Genomic DNA, 14,191 nt, shown 5'->3' on the forward strand with positions numbered 1-14,191 from the left:
CGAGTCACTTTAAAAATATAACGAACTTATATTTCCATGTATTTAGGTCTAATAAGGCTAGAAAATATTCCTCGTGGCAAAAATCCAATTAAATAGTTTATTAAGCCATAAATTAGGCATAAAATAATAGTTTTTACGAGTCCTCACATAACACATATGATGTAATTTATCAAGAGTTGATAACTCAACTATCTAAAAGTTACAAGAGTTATAATTGGTAATAAGTACTTACATATTGAAATTATTTTGATTTTTTGAGTATACTCAAAATCAAAATAACTAAATGGAATTCTGGCCCACAAGGAATTATGAATTCCCAAATGAATTTGAATAAAATAGTGGGAGAAAAACCAAACTTACTTTTTATGTCATTTTTCTTGGTTTTGTTTTTACATAAATAGCAATTCTCTTTTATCTTTTCTACCTATTATATAAATTATGTGTAATTGCAAAAAAAAAATAAAAATAAATAAATTATGTGTAATTGCATATTATTCTTGATATATTTAATATTTCCAATTTCTTGGATTGAGAAAGAAAATTGAAAAATGTTCTCAAGTGGAATTGGCTATATCTTTTAAGACCTTCATACTTCCAATCATGAAAGATGGTATGAAATTAATAGTGAATGCTTATAATAAACATAAAGGAGATGATGATAGTGTATCATGGTTGCTTCCGAAATCTCCTATGTTACAAAGGCTTCATTTTGTTTCAGCATGACTAGACATCTCAGGAGTTGAATGATGGATAATCAAGGTTTAAGATATATGAAATCGTTGAACAATAATTTCATTACTAGATGACAAGAATTTCTCTAAATAAATGTTGATTATTTATTAGAGAATGATTGGCTATATTGGAAAATTAGTTCAATCAAGTTTTGTTGGACAAAACTATAAGTCAAGTTTTGACTAAAAGGATATCACTTATCAAGAGTTGACAAGGTAAATCAATTATCAAGAGGATAAGTTAAAAAGTTTTGAAAAGCTAGCTTTATGGCACAAACTTTCATTGCATGGTCTTAACTTGAATGAAATGTAACTTTGTGAAAGTTTCATTTTAAGTTTATAATTGAGATTAACTAGTATATTTACTTCCAACTTAAACTCCTTGGATCTGAGATACCAGATATTCGTTATACTTTAACTTAAAAGAAGTAAGTTGAAAAGAAGGATAATAAGCATCTACTTTAATGAAGTAAAAGTTACTTCATTATTATGCAGTAAGAAATTATCTTTCTTAATCTAGTGGACTTATTTTGGAACTAAATAAATGTTATTATTTCTTATACTTTACTACTTTGAATAATAACTACTCAAAATGGTTAGGTATGCTTTTTAAGTACAAACCCGATGTATTTAGAAGTTAAAGGGTTTGCGTATGAAGTAGAGAAATAAAAAGGTGAAAGCATTAGAACACCTAGATATGATCAAGGTGAATAATGCTTGATTCAAGGCAAAGTATTGGAACACTAAAATTTGATCAATGTGGAGAACATTTAGTCCAAGAGTTTCAAAATCATCTAAAGAAGATTGAGATTTTCAAGTAAAATTTCTCTTAGGTATCTCAATTTAAATTGAGTAAACTAGATAAGGAATTATGTCTTATGAGATAAGATGTACCATGCAATTTTACCAAAATAGTTTTGGATTTTGTTCTAGATAAAAATACTTCCTATACACTAAATCCTGTTCCATATATATTTTTGTTCAAAATATATCATATGAGATATATAGTGTTAAAGAATCCAAATTTTTATAAAAGTTTGAGTTGCCGTACTTATGAAGTAGGTATAATCGGACAAGTTGGAACTAAGATCCAATTAAGACCTTTCTGCAGAGTGTCCTTGAGAAATAAAAGAAAAAAGAAAATTGACCAAAAAAAAGAAGAGCAAATTGACTCTCTCTAATTCATTGGTTTGATTTCTTCTAACTCATAAGTTAGAGTTTCCTCATCTTCTCAAGGAACACTGCAATCTTCTCCAAGAGTAAAAGTGTTTTTCTTTAAAATTACTATTTTCTAGATAAATAGTTTAGTCTAGATAAAGTAGTGGGAGTAAGATAGAACTTAAAATTTGAAAGAGTTTGAAGTGCCACAAAAGGAAGTTGAACAAATGCATGGAACTAAAACTTGCATTTTATGATGATAAGGTGCAGTGAAAGCTCCTAGAACAAGGGTTTTATAAGTTTTAGAAATATAGAATTCTTATGAAATATAATGACATTTGATCATGGCGTTCCTAATGACTTATGAATAACTTTACAACTTATAGAGATGGTTTAAAACCACAAATCTAAAATGGATTCCATATTTAACAAAAGAAATTAACCTTAGTCAATCCGCCTAAGAGTATAAAAACCTATTAGGTGCAGGAGAGTCTTTAGCATATAGATCAATATGGAAGGTAAAAGTGTTACCTACAAAGCATGATTGGTAGAAAAGTTATCAGCAAGGATAAGTAATTATTTTTAAAGAAATCTTCTAAGTAATTAATACACTTAAATTCATTTAAATTTTCTTACTTGCTTTAGCTTTGGGATATGCAATTGCAAATAGATGTTAAAGCCACTTTTCCTAAATGGAAACAATAAACGGTTGTGTGTGTAACACATCTCAAAAGTTTTTTTACATCTTGTGTGCCAATAAAACAAGCCTCTAAGAGTTGCATCATTCATTTTGATGACATAATCAAAGAGTTTGATTTTATCAAAAGTGTGAATGGGCCTTGTATTAATACATGATTTGGTGGGAGTTATTGTTGATTTTATGTTTATATGTAGTTGACATATTATACATGGAAAGTATAAACCTATGCTCCAAAACTATAAATATAGCTGATCAAGATTTTCTCTATGATATTAAGGAGAAGCAATCTTCTTTATGGAAGTAAAGATAGTGATAGACCATGATTGTTAGGGCTTTCAAAATGCATAGATAAGATGCTAAAAATGTTTGGCATGAAGTGATCTAAGAATGGGTTTTATCTATATTATATAGAATTATCCTTTCAATGTACTAGACTTGTGGTTTCCTTTGGTCCATGAAGAATTAAAATTGGAAATTCAAGAATATACTTGTAAACAATCTTACAAATGATAATTTGTAAGTAATTATGTATTTACTTACAATATTAATGTTGCGTGTTGAAAGAGTTTCAAGCAAAATACAGCTAAAGTTTCTACAATTAAACTTTAACAAATTGCTACTTGAGAAGTGGCAAAGGGAAGCATTTGGATCTACGAGTTCAATTTTGACCTTGGATTGGTTCTCTGCATTAGAAGTCATTTATCTTGTATTGTGACTATAATGGAAATTTATTCTAGCAAAGGAACGAAGGTCTCATTATAGATACATAGACTTGTTAAAGCGTTACCACATGATTTGGTGAAATCATTGGTAAGAATAAAGGTGGAGATAGAAAGAGTACCTACGGATGAAACTATAGTTGATCCGTTTACTAAAACTTATCTCAAAGGAAACATGATGGTCATGTAAGTTCATTTGGTCTTGGACTTATGAGTAATTGGTTTTAGTACAAGTGGGAGATTGAAAATGTGTATGCCTTAAAAACAATCAATTTCTAGGGTTTAATATGCACTTGAACTATTTATGTTATAATAAATGATATATTTAACATATTGATTGCTTATATATTTATATTTGTAAGATAAAACCCTTAGAGTAAATTTGATCAATGAAATCATAAGAGTTAGGATGATGAGGTCCATTTGATCATAGATACGGTATATTTTTAAATATCTTTAGTCAAAATATTAACAAGAAATGGTATTGTTAATATTGTTAGACTAGCATATACTATTCTGTTTTTATATGAGAAATAACAGACCTCATCTACTATGGTGTGTAAGACACCTACGCTAATATATGGGTGCTTGATAAAATGATCAAGTTCACTAGATTGATCCGCATAGAGATGTCCTTTAAGTGCCAAGGGATTAATCTCTAAGCAATGTTTGTGTAAGTGATCCTTAGATTTAAGGTTATCATAGTATCTTGAATATGGACGGTTATACTTTATTTGCTATATGATTGCTCAGATAACAGGGAATGCTCACATCATAAGCAAATGGGTATATATTTGAAGTATGAAATGATGGTGACTAACCTATAAGAATTTACCACATCTTGTTAAAAAAAGGTGTTATCTCATGTATGATAACTTGTAGAAGTATAATTCAAAATTTTTAGCGCTAACTAGAAGAGTGTTAGAAAGTGTTTCTAAGTACTTATTCATTGGACTTACATTTTGGTACAAGAAATGAACATTAATCACATAATGGAACAGGGACAACTTATTTCATAATTAATGTGAGATAAGTGTGGTAAAAAGATATTAATTACATAGTAAACATTCACTGAAAGATGAAGTCATCCACTTTACTTTTCTTATTACTTGGGTGATCATAATGCATTGTTAGATGCCAATATTGATCTATGAGAATGAATTGATTGATTAATAGAATCAACAATAATTTAAAAGAAGTTTAAATTTATCTAGTTCTTATTTATTAGGAATTATAACTCATACTTATTGTCAACATATATAAAAACCTAATGGGTCACACACATTAAGAATTTCTTTAGCTGACTTAAAAGAATTCAAGTAGGGACTTAAAAGATAAGTTTTATAACCCAAGTATAACAAAATTTACACTTTAAATGTCTCCCATAACATACAAAAGACATACTAACTTCCACAAAAAATCGTTAGTCTAGAATCACCAACTTCTACTTCCAAACCAGTTAAGGAAAACAACTTAGGGTGAGTTAACGCTCAGTGAAGCCAAGAAATCAAGTAAGCAAGTAAACAAGTAGCGCGAACTAACTCAAATAACACACTTAAGAGAGACTTAACACAATTTTCATATAAACGAGCAAGTAGGAAGTAAAACATAAATTAAAAGTATACATGAGATTTCAAGAGCTATTTCCACGTCACGACCAGTTCAAGCCATCTTTGATTGACTCTCTGTCAACTCAAGTAGTAACATATCCATAGAACTCCACTTACTTCCTCCATTGGCAATACTACTCGAGTATGCTAAGCAAGATCTCAAAAGACTAAACTTTATAATTTTTCATGGTTCACCAAACTTCTCGACCAAGCCCTTGCCGGCTCGAGTTACGAGGCTAGCCAATGGGTTTTGGGCATCCTCACGAGTATAAGTGGTCGATAAGACAAGGCTCCAATTGACTTAAAATCGGTCATAGTACTAAGTCGGGATGAGAGGCACCTCCCACCCGAATAGGATGTGGTACATGCTGCCGCTCAGTACTCACGATTACAAGCATGTTCAAGTACAAGTTCAAGTTACGCAAGTTCATATTTCAAGTAACAAGTATTCAAGAGGGAGAGGACAAGGGCAATAAAGTACACCCTCGTCTCGGCAAGTTCACGAATCATAACAATTTCACATAACACTTGTACAAATATCATTTCAATCATAGTACATGAGACATGCACTTGACACTCACCAATTTTCAAAAGCAAGCAAGCAATTAAGTCCTTTAGCTATCCGCACCAGGATTCCTTTCGAAATCCTTTTGAACACCTGAAAAAATATCAACCAACTATCACTCACGGATGCCCTATGTCACTTAGGATACAAGGAGAAAATTCATTAGCTTAGAACTTAGGACAACGCCTCAAAAGAATTTTAATCCATCGAAAATCGAGATTCAAAAATGAAGGTTTAAAGTCACAAGAGAACTTGTATCATCCATGAAATCAAGTTTGAAATGGACTATCAATCTCAAAAGATAGTTGGGAATTCTTAAGAGGTTCATTTTGTTGTAACCCAAAATTTTCCAGCTTTACGCGACAACACGTGAAAAATCATATCTTGAGTTTGGTATGCCCAAAAAATTAAAAACTTTATACTGTTGGAAAGATTCAAAGTACCAAAACTTTCCAGAAGACACTTTTCCCAAATTCCAAACAGAAATCATTCAAATCTCAGCTCAAACTTGCTATTTTATTGAAATAGGGCAGGAACAGTTTTGATTTTCAGTAGAGTTTGAAAATTCGAAAAAATTCACGAAAATTGAATTAGCCTCTGAAATTCATAACACAAAAATAAATTCAAGTCAAGTTTCAAACGCAACAAGCAGAACTCAATTCGGATTTTCCAACACCAAGATACAACAGTTTTAAGAAAACTGGTCTTTGCAACCTGTTCTGCGGATTTTCAGTCATAAAGCTTCGACACAGTTTCGAAATCAGGCCATAACTAACGCTACACAAGTCCAAATTGGGAATGGTTTATGGATTTGAAAACTAGATTCAAAATTCTATAAATCATCAGAAGAAATTGTGTTCAAATTCTTTACACAAGAGGAACGAAATTGAGCCGCAAGATGCAGCTGCATAATTTTCTCGGTTAAACAGGAGAAGCAAATCAGTCCACTTTGCCTGTTTGCTACAGCTTACACAAAATGAATTAGCAGGGAACTTTTATACCGTTAGAAATCTCTTGGTGTCTAGTTTCAAATCCCGCAAACGGCACTTGATTTCAACTTTTGTACAAAGATTTATGTGCAGTCAAAGAGACCCTGGTTGGCTGACCTGGCAGATTTTTCAGATTTCTTTCTTTTCTCAAAACTCAAGTTTTAGCCAACCAATTGAAACAATTTTTGAGAGATAATTTTTACACACATAATACAACATATAACAAGCATTTTTTCAGCCATTTGAGCAACAAAATTCGAAATTAAAGCAAGGGAACAAGACAGCAGAAATTCGGACTCCCCTTGACTTCTTCAAGTTTTCTCTCCACTACCAAGCCAAATATCAAACCATAATTCACAAGATTACAACCAAACAAGCAAGAATCCCCAAGTCCTCTACCTAGATGTTTACCTCAAGACCACTACCTAAGATATAAAGCAAGAAAACAAGGGTTTCCTCAAGTCCTCTATCTTAGATTTTTTGTTAGGGTTTTCAAATCCATGCAAAACAACCACTAACCATTACTAACTCTTGTAAAAATTAAAGATTAAAAGAGGTGAACTTGTTACCTCTTCAAGCCTCTTGAACCCCAGTTGGAGACAAGTTATTCACCAACAATTCACCATCAATTCCAAAGGTCTTGAGGGTTGGGTGTGAATCTTTGAGCAAGATTAATGGCAAAAGTTGAAGCTTTTCTTCCTCCTCTTGAGCTCCCAAGGTTCGGCCACTTAGAGAGAGAGAATGAGGGAAGATGAAGTTTTGATTTGTGTTGAAAAGGTAAGAAGAAAAGCTAGCCTTTTGTTTGGTTAGAAAGTCAACTTTGAATAGTGGTGTAATAGTGTCCTGCACTACCAATTTCCTTCTTGTTTACTACACTTAAATACTAATCTTCCAAGACAGTTTCTCTTGCGCCACTAATACTCATCCTTACTAGTCCAAGATAAGTTCTCCAAATCTCCAATTAGTCACGCCGGTGCGACTTTTAAAAAATTTTGACGCGTAAGTGATAAAAATTGTTTTGAGTAAAATTCATGCTAAAATAATAAAATTAAATAACACCAATGCAAATAATTTTAAAATAAGTAAAAATTAAAAATAAAAATACGAGTCCTCACAGGATATGTTTTAGACCACTATAAAAAGTAGGAAACAATTAGAAGTAATGGTTTGGCTATTATTTTTCTCGTTCTTCCTCGCAAGACCAACAACTTTGGCTTCTCTTTCAGCGAATGACTTTTGCAATTTTTGATACTTTTGCTTGGGTTAATTCGTTGAGGAGAAACTAAATTCTTTTTTTAGTCAAGGGATAATTTGAAGATTTGGTTCTACAAGCAACTATGAGATCGAATTAATTTTTACTGTTTCTTTTATTCATTGGTATTTGTGTATGTTCTAGATTAATTTTTTATTGAACTATTTAATTTGCATATAATTGATCGATATTTGATTGAATTAGATAATCTACTACCAATTAAATAGTTGAATCCGTAATTGTTTGGATATTTTAATCCTCGTGGTGACTAATAATTGGATTTGTATCAGGGAAACATACAATCAAATTTTAAAAAATTCACTTAACGTGTTTGTTGGTTTGAGCTAGGGTTTTCTAGCTTTTACTGTAATTGAAAGATTGAATCATACGGTCATACCTACGATTATCTTTTGATTAGGAAAGTAGTTAATGATCGTACCTTAACTACCAATAAAGTAAGGAAAAGTTGGCTGTTAAAGTTTATTGATAGCTATAACTAGTTTATCAATGAGTAATTGAATTTATTATTGTAACAGATCAGTTGTATAAACCATCTCTAAAAGTTACTCTTTTGGCTAGAGCTTTGCTATTTATTGATTTAACTTTAGTTTAATTATTTTAGTGAAAATTAATTAATTATTTTAATTATTCAAAACCCCTCATTAAATCTTGCTCTAAAAGAAATGAATTTCTTCCAATTTCTATGGAGATGATCCTATTCAATGTTATATGCAAATTTATATTTTCTTGAGTAGGTATTTTGTTATTGAACAGATTTAACACCTATTGGTTATGAACTAAGACTAATGTGAAATGAGTGAATGTATGTATGGTTTGGTTTTGGTATTTTTGAAATTGGGTCTGCAGATCCTACCTTCTCTATACACGCTCAATGCAAATGCTCTTCTCATCTCACTCCATTGGAATGTAATTCAAGATTTTTCTCAATATTATGTAATGTACTGTATTAGGGATAGGAAGAAGGCGAGGATCTAAAATATTTAGATTATATTTACATTTGTAATATACAAAAGAGATGGAGATGACACTAATTCTACCATGGCAGACATAGAAAAGGCATACAATGCATGGAGGTGTCACTTGTCCCTTAGTTTGACCATTTAGTGTCCTTTTGAATCAAAGAAACCAGTTTAGGAATAAAGTACACAATCATCCACATTTAATTATAGAATATTTATTTATTTATGTTGATGAATGGATATGCATGCTGACCCACTTGATATACTCTATCTAGAATCCTTTTAGGTCAAAACTTAAGTTGCATTCCATTATTACAGTTAAAATGCAATCATGTTCGAATTAACTTGTTGAGTACACTCAAGATTGCTCCACCACGAGAAGTTTCAACTATGAGATGAGATGACATCTTAAAGTAATGGGTATCATTTAACTAAAATTTGTGACTTGTTGAATACATTTAAGGTCAAAAAGTTTTAGAGGCAAAGGTTGGGTAACACATATGATGTAATTTATCAAGAGTTGATAACTCAACTATCTAAAAGTTACAAGAGTTATAATTGGTAATAAGTACTTACATATTGAAATTATTTTGATTTTTTGAGTATACTCAAAATCAAAATAACTAAATGGAATTCTGGCCCACAAGGAATTATGAATTCCCAAATGAATTTGAATAAAATAGTGGGAGAAAAACCAAACTTACTTTTTATGTCATTTTTCTTGGTTTTGTTTTTACATAAATAGCAATTCTCTTTTATCTTTTCTACCTATTATATAAATTATGTGTAATTGCAAAAAAAAAATAAAAATAAATAAATTATGTGTAATTGCATATTATTCTTGATATATTTAATATTTCCAATTTCTTGGATTGAGAAAGAAAATTGAAAAATGTTCTCAAGTGGAATTGGCTATATCTTTTAAGACCTTCATACTTCCAATCATGAAAGATGGTATGAAATTAATAGTGAATGCTTATAATAAACATAAAGGAGATGATGATAGTGTATCATGGTTGCTTCCGAAATCTCCTATGTTACAAAGGCTTCATTTTGTTTCAGCATGACTAGACATCTCAGGAGTTGAATGATGGATAATCAAGGTTTAAGATATATGAAATCGTTGAACAATAATTTCATTACTAGATGACAAGAATTTCTCTAAATAAATGTTGATTATTTATTAGAGAATGATTGGCTATATTGGAAAATTAGTTCAATCAAGTTTTGTTGGACAAAACTATAAGTCAAGTTTTGACTAAAAGGATATCACTTATCAAGAGTTGACAAGGTAAATCAATTATCAAGAGGATAAGTTAAAAAGTTTTGAAAAGCTAGCTTTATGGCACAAACTTTCATTGCATGGTCTTAACTTGAATGAAATGTAACTTTGTGAAAGTTTCATTTTAAGTTTATAATTGAGATTAACTAGTATATTTACTTCCAACTTAAACTCCTTGGATCTGAGATACCAGATATTCGTTATACTTTAACTTAAAAGAAGTAAGTTGAAAAGAAGGATAATAAGCATCTACTTTAATGAAGTAAAAGTTACTTCATTATTATGCAGTAAGAAATTATCTTTCTTAATCTAGTGGACTTATTTTGGAACTAAATAAATGTTATTATTTCTTATACTTTACTACTTTGAATAATAACTACTCAAAATGGTTAGGTATGCTTTTTAAGTACAAACCCGATGTATTTAGAAGTTAAAGGGTTTGCGTATGAAGTAGAGAAATAAAAAGGTGAAAGCATTAGAACACCTAGATATGATCAAGGTGAATAATGCTTGATTCAAGGCAAAGTATTGGAACACTAAAATTTGATCAATGTGGAGAACATTTAGTCCAAGAGTTTCAAAATCATCTAAAGAAGATTGAGATTTTCAAGTAAAATTTCTCTTAGGTATCTCAATTTAAATTGAGTAAACTAGATAAGGAATTATGTCTTATGAGATAAGATGTACCATGCAATTTTACCAAAATAGTTTTGGATTTTGTTCTAGATAAAAATACTTCCTATACACTAAATCCTGTTCCATATATATTTTTGTTCAAAATATATCATATGAGATATATAGTGTTAAAGAATCCAAATTTTTATAAAAGTTTGAGTTGCCGTACTTATGAAGTAGGTATAATCGGACAAGTTGGAACTAAGATCCAATTAAGACCTTTCTGCAGAGTGTCCTTGAGAAATAAAAGAAAAAAGAAAATTGACCAAAAAAAAGAAGAGCAAATTGACTCTCTCTAATTCATTGGTTTGATTTCTTCTAACTCATAAGTTAGAGTTTCCTCATCTTCTCAAGGAACACTGCAATCTTCTCCAAGAGTAAAAGTGTTTTTCTTTAAAATTACTATTTTCTAGATAAATAGTTTAGTCTAGATAAAGTAGTGGGAGTAAGATAGAACTTAAAATTTGAAAGAGTTTGAAGTGCCACAAAAGGAAGTTGAACAAATGCATGGAACTAAAACTTGCATTTTATGATGATAAGGTGCAGTGAAAGCTCCTAGAACAAGGGTTTTATAAGTTTTAGAAATATAGAATTCTTATGAAATATAATGACATTTGATCATGGCGTTCCTAATGACTTATGAATAACTTTACAACTTATAGAGATGGTTTAAAACCACAAATCTAAAATGGATTCCATATTTAACAAAAGAAATTAACCTTAGTCAATCCGCCTAAGAGTATAAAAACCTATTAGGTGCAGGAGAGTCTTTAGCATATAGATCAATATGGAAGGTAAAAGTGTTACCTACAAAGCATGATTGGTAGAAAAGTTATCAGCAAGGATAAGTAATTATTTTTAAAGAAATCTTCTAAGTAATTAATACACTTAAATTCATTTAAATTTTCTTACTTGCTTTAGCTTTGGGATATGCAATTGCAAATAGATGTTAAAGCCACTTTTCCTAAATGGAAACAATAAACGGTTGTGTGTGTAACACATCTCAAAAGTTTTTTTACATCTTGTGTGCCAATAAAACAAGCCTCTAAGAGTTGCATCATTCATTTTGATGACATAATCAAAGAGTTTGATTTTATCAAAAGTGTGAATGGGCCTTGTATTAATACATGATTTGGTGGGAGTTATTGTTGATTTTATGTTTATATGTAGTTGACATATTATACATGGAAAGTATAAACCTATGCTCCAAAACTATAAATATAGCTGATCAAGATTTTCTCTATGATATTAAGGAGAAGCAATCTTCTTTATGGAAGTAAAGATAGTGATAGACCATGATTGTTAGGGCTTTCAAAATGCATAGATAAGATGCTAAAAATGTTTGGCATGAAGTGATCTAAGAATGGGTTTTATCTATATTATATAGAATTATCCTTTCAATGTACTAGACTTGTGGTTTCCTTTGGTCCATGAAGAATTAAAATTGGAAATTCAAGAATATACTTGTAAACAATCTTACAAATGATAATTTGTAAGTAATTATGTATTTACTTACAATATTAATGTTGCGTGTTGAAAGAGTTTCAAGCAAAATACAGCTAAAGTTTCTACAATTAAACTTTAACAAATTGCTACTTGAGAAGTGGCAAAGGGAAGCATTTGGATCTACGAGTTCAATTTTGACCTTGGATTGGTTCTCTGCATTAGAAGTCATTTATCTTGTATTGTGACTATAATGGAAATTTATTCTAGCAAAGGAACGAAGGTCTCATTATAGATACATAGACTTGTTAAAGCGTTACCACATGATTTGGTGAAATCATTGGTAAGAATAAAGGTGGAGATAGAAAGAGTACCTACGGATGAAACTATAGTTGATCCGTTTACTAAAACTTATCTCAAAGGAAACATGATGGTCATGTAAGTTCATTTGGTCTTGGACTTATGAGTAATTGGTTTTAGTACAAGTGGGAGATTGAAAATGTGTATGCCTTAAAAACAATCAATTTCTAGGGTTTAATATGCACTTGAACTATTTATGTTATAATAAATGATATATTTAACATATTGATTGCTTATATATTTATATTTGTAAGATAAAACCCTTAGAGTAAATTTGATCAATGAAATCATAAGAGTTAGGATGATGAGGTCCATTTGATCATAGATACGGTATATTTTTAAATATCTTTAGTCAAAATATTAACAAGAAATGGTATTGTTAATATTGTTAGACTAGCATATACTATTCTGTTTTTATATGAGAAATAACAGACCTCATCTACTATGGTGTGTAAGACACCTACGCTAATATATGGGTGCTTGATAAAATGATCAAGTTCACTAGATTGATCCGCATAGAGATGTCCTTTAAGTGCCAAGGGATTAATCTCTAAGCAATGTTTGTGTAAGTGATCCTTAGATTTAAGGTTATCATAGTATCTTGAATATGGACGGTTATACTTTATTTGCTATATGATTGCTCAGATAACAGGGAATGCTCACATCATAAGCAAATGGGTATATATTTGAAGTATGAAATGATGGTGACTAACCTATAAGAATTTACCACATCTTGTTAAAAAAAGGTGTTATCTCATGTATGATAACTTGTAGAAGTATAATTCAAAATTTTTAGCGCTAACTAGAAGAGTGTTAGAAAGTGTTTCTAAGTACTTATTCATTGGACTTACATTTTGGTACAAGAAATGAACATTAATCACATAATGGAACAGGGACAACTTATTTCAAAATTAATGTGAGATAAGTGTGGTAAAAAGATATTAATTACATAGTAAACATTCACTGAAAGATGAAGTCATCCACTTTACTTTTCTTATTACTTGGGTGATCATAATGCATTGTTAGATGCCAATATTGATCTATGAGAATGAATTGATTGATTAATAGAATCAACAATAATTTAAAAGAAGTTTAAATTTATCTAGTTCTTATTTATTAGGAATTATAACTCATACTTATTGTCAACATATATAAGAACCTAATGGGTCACACACATTAAGAATTTCTTTAGCTAAATTAAAAGAATTCAAGTAGGGACTTAAAAGATAAGTTTTATAACTTATAGTTTAATTTGTGAGACAAATTAAATTTGAGAGACTTATAGTACAAATAAATTTAAATCTTCCAATGCAAGGGTTGTAATAGAATAAGTAAGCTAAGTCCTACTAGAAACTAGCTTTCAGGTTTCCATAAGAATATGACTAATTTATTGGTCTATAAATACTCATCATGCATTTGCTAGCAAAACTAATCGACACATAAATTGTCTTATGAGATTTTTGAGGAAAATCTTGAGAGAGAAATACCCGAAATTCATCCAAGAAAATAAGGAAAAAATTACATCTCTTATTTCTCTCACTGAGGCATGTTTTTCATAGTGAAAAACTAGAGTTTTTCTTAACTAATTTGTGTGAGGTGTACTGGCAATAACTAGCATTGATCTAATTTAAACTATTTCAACCTTGGAAGTTCTAGTTAAGGAGGTTTATGTGGATGACTGTTAGAGCCAGACACGTGTATGGCTACGTGGATCACTTTATTATCTT

General features: G+C 30.4%; 1 protein-coding gene across 1 annotated transcript in view; it reads left to right on the forward strand.

Annotated features, from left to right (window-relative positions):
* The window catches only part of LOC113750616 (auxin transporter-like protein 3), a 28,640-nt gene that overhangs the window by 10,914 nt on the left and 3,535 nt on the right, over window positions 1–14,191 (forward strand). The window lies entirely within an intron of this gene.

Source organism: Coffea eugenioides, chromosome 10 (genome assembly GCF_003713205.1).
Source record: "Coffea eugenioides isolate CCC68of chromosome 10, Ceug_1.0, whole genome shotgun sequence".
Lineage (NCBI taxonomy): Eukaryota > Viridiplantae > Streptophyta > Magnoliopsida > Gentianales > Rubiaceae > Coffea > Coffea eugenioides.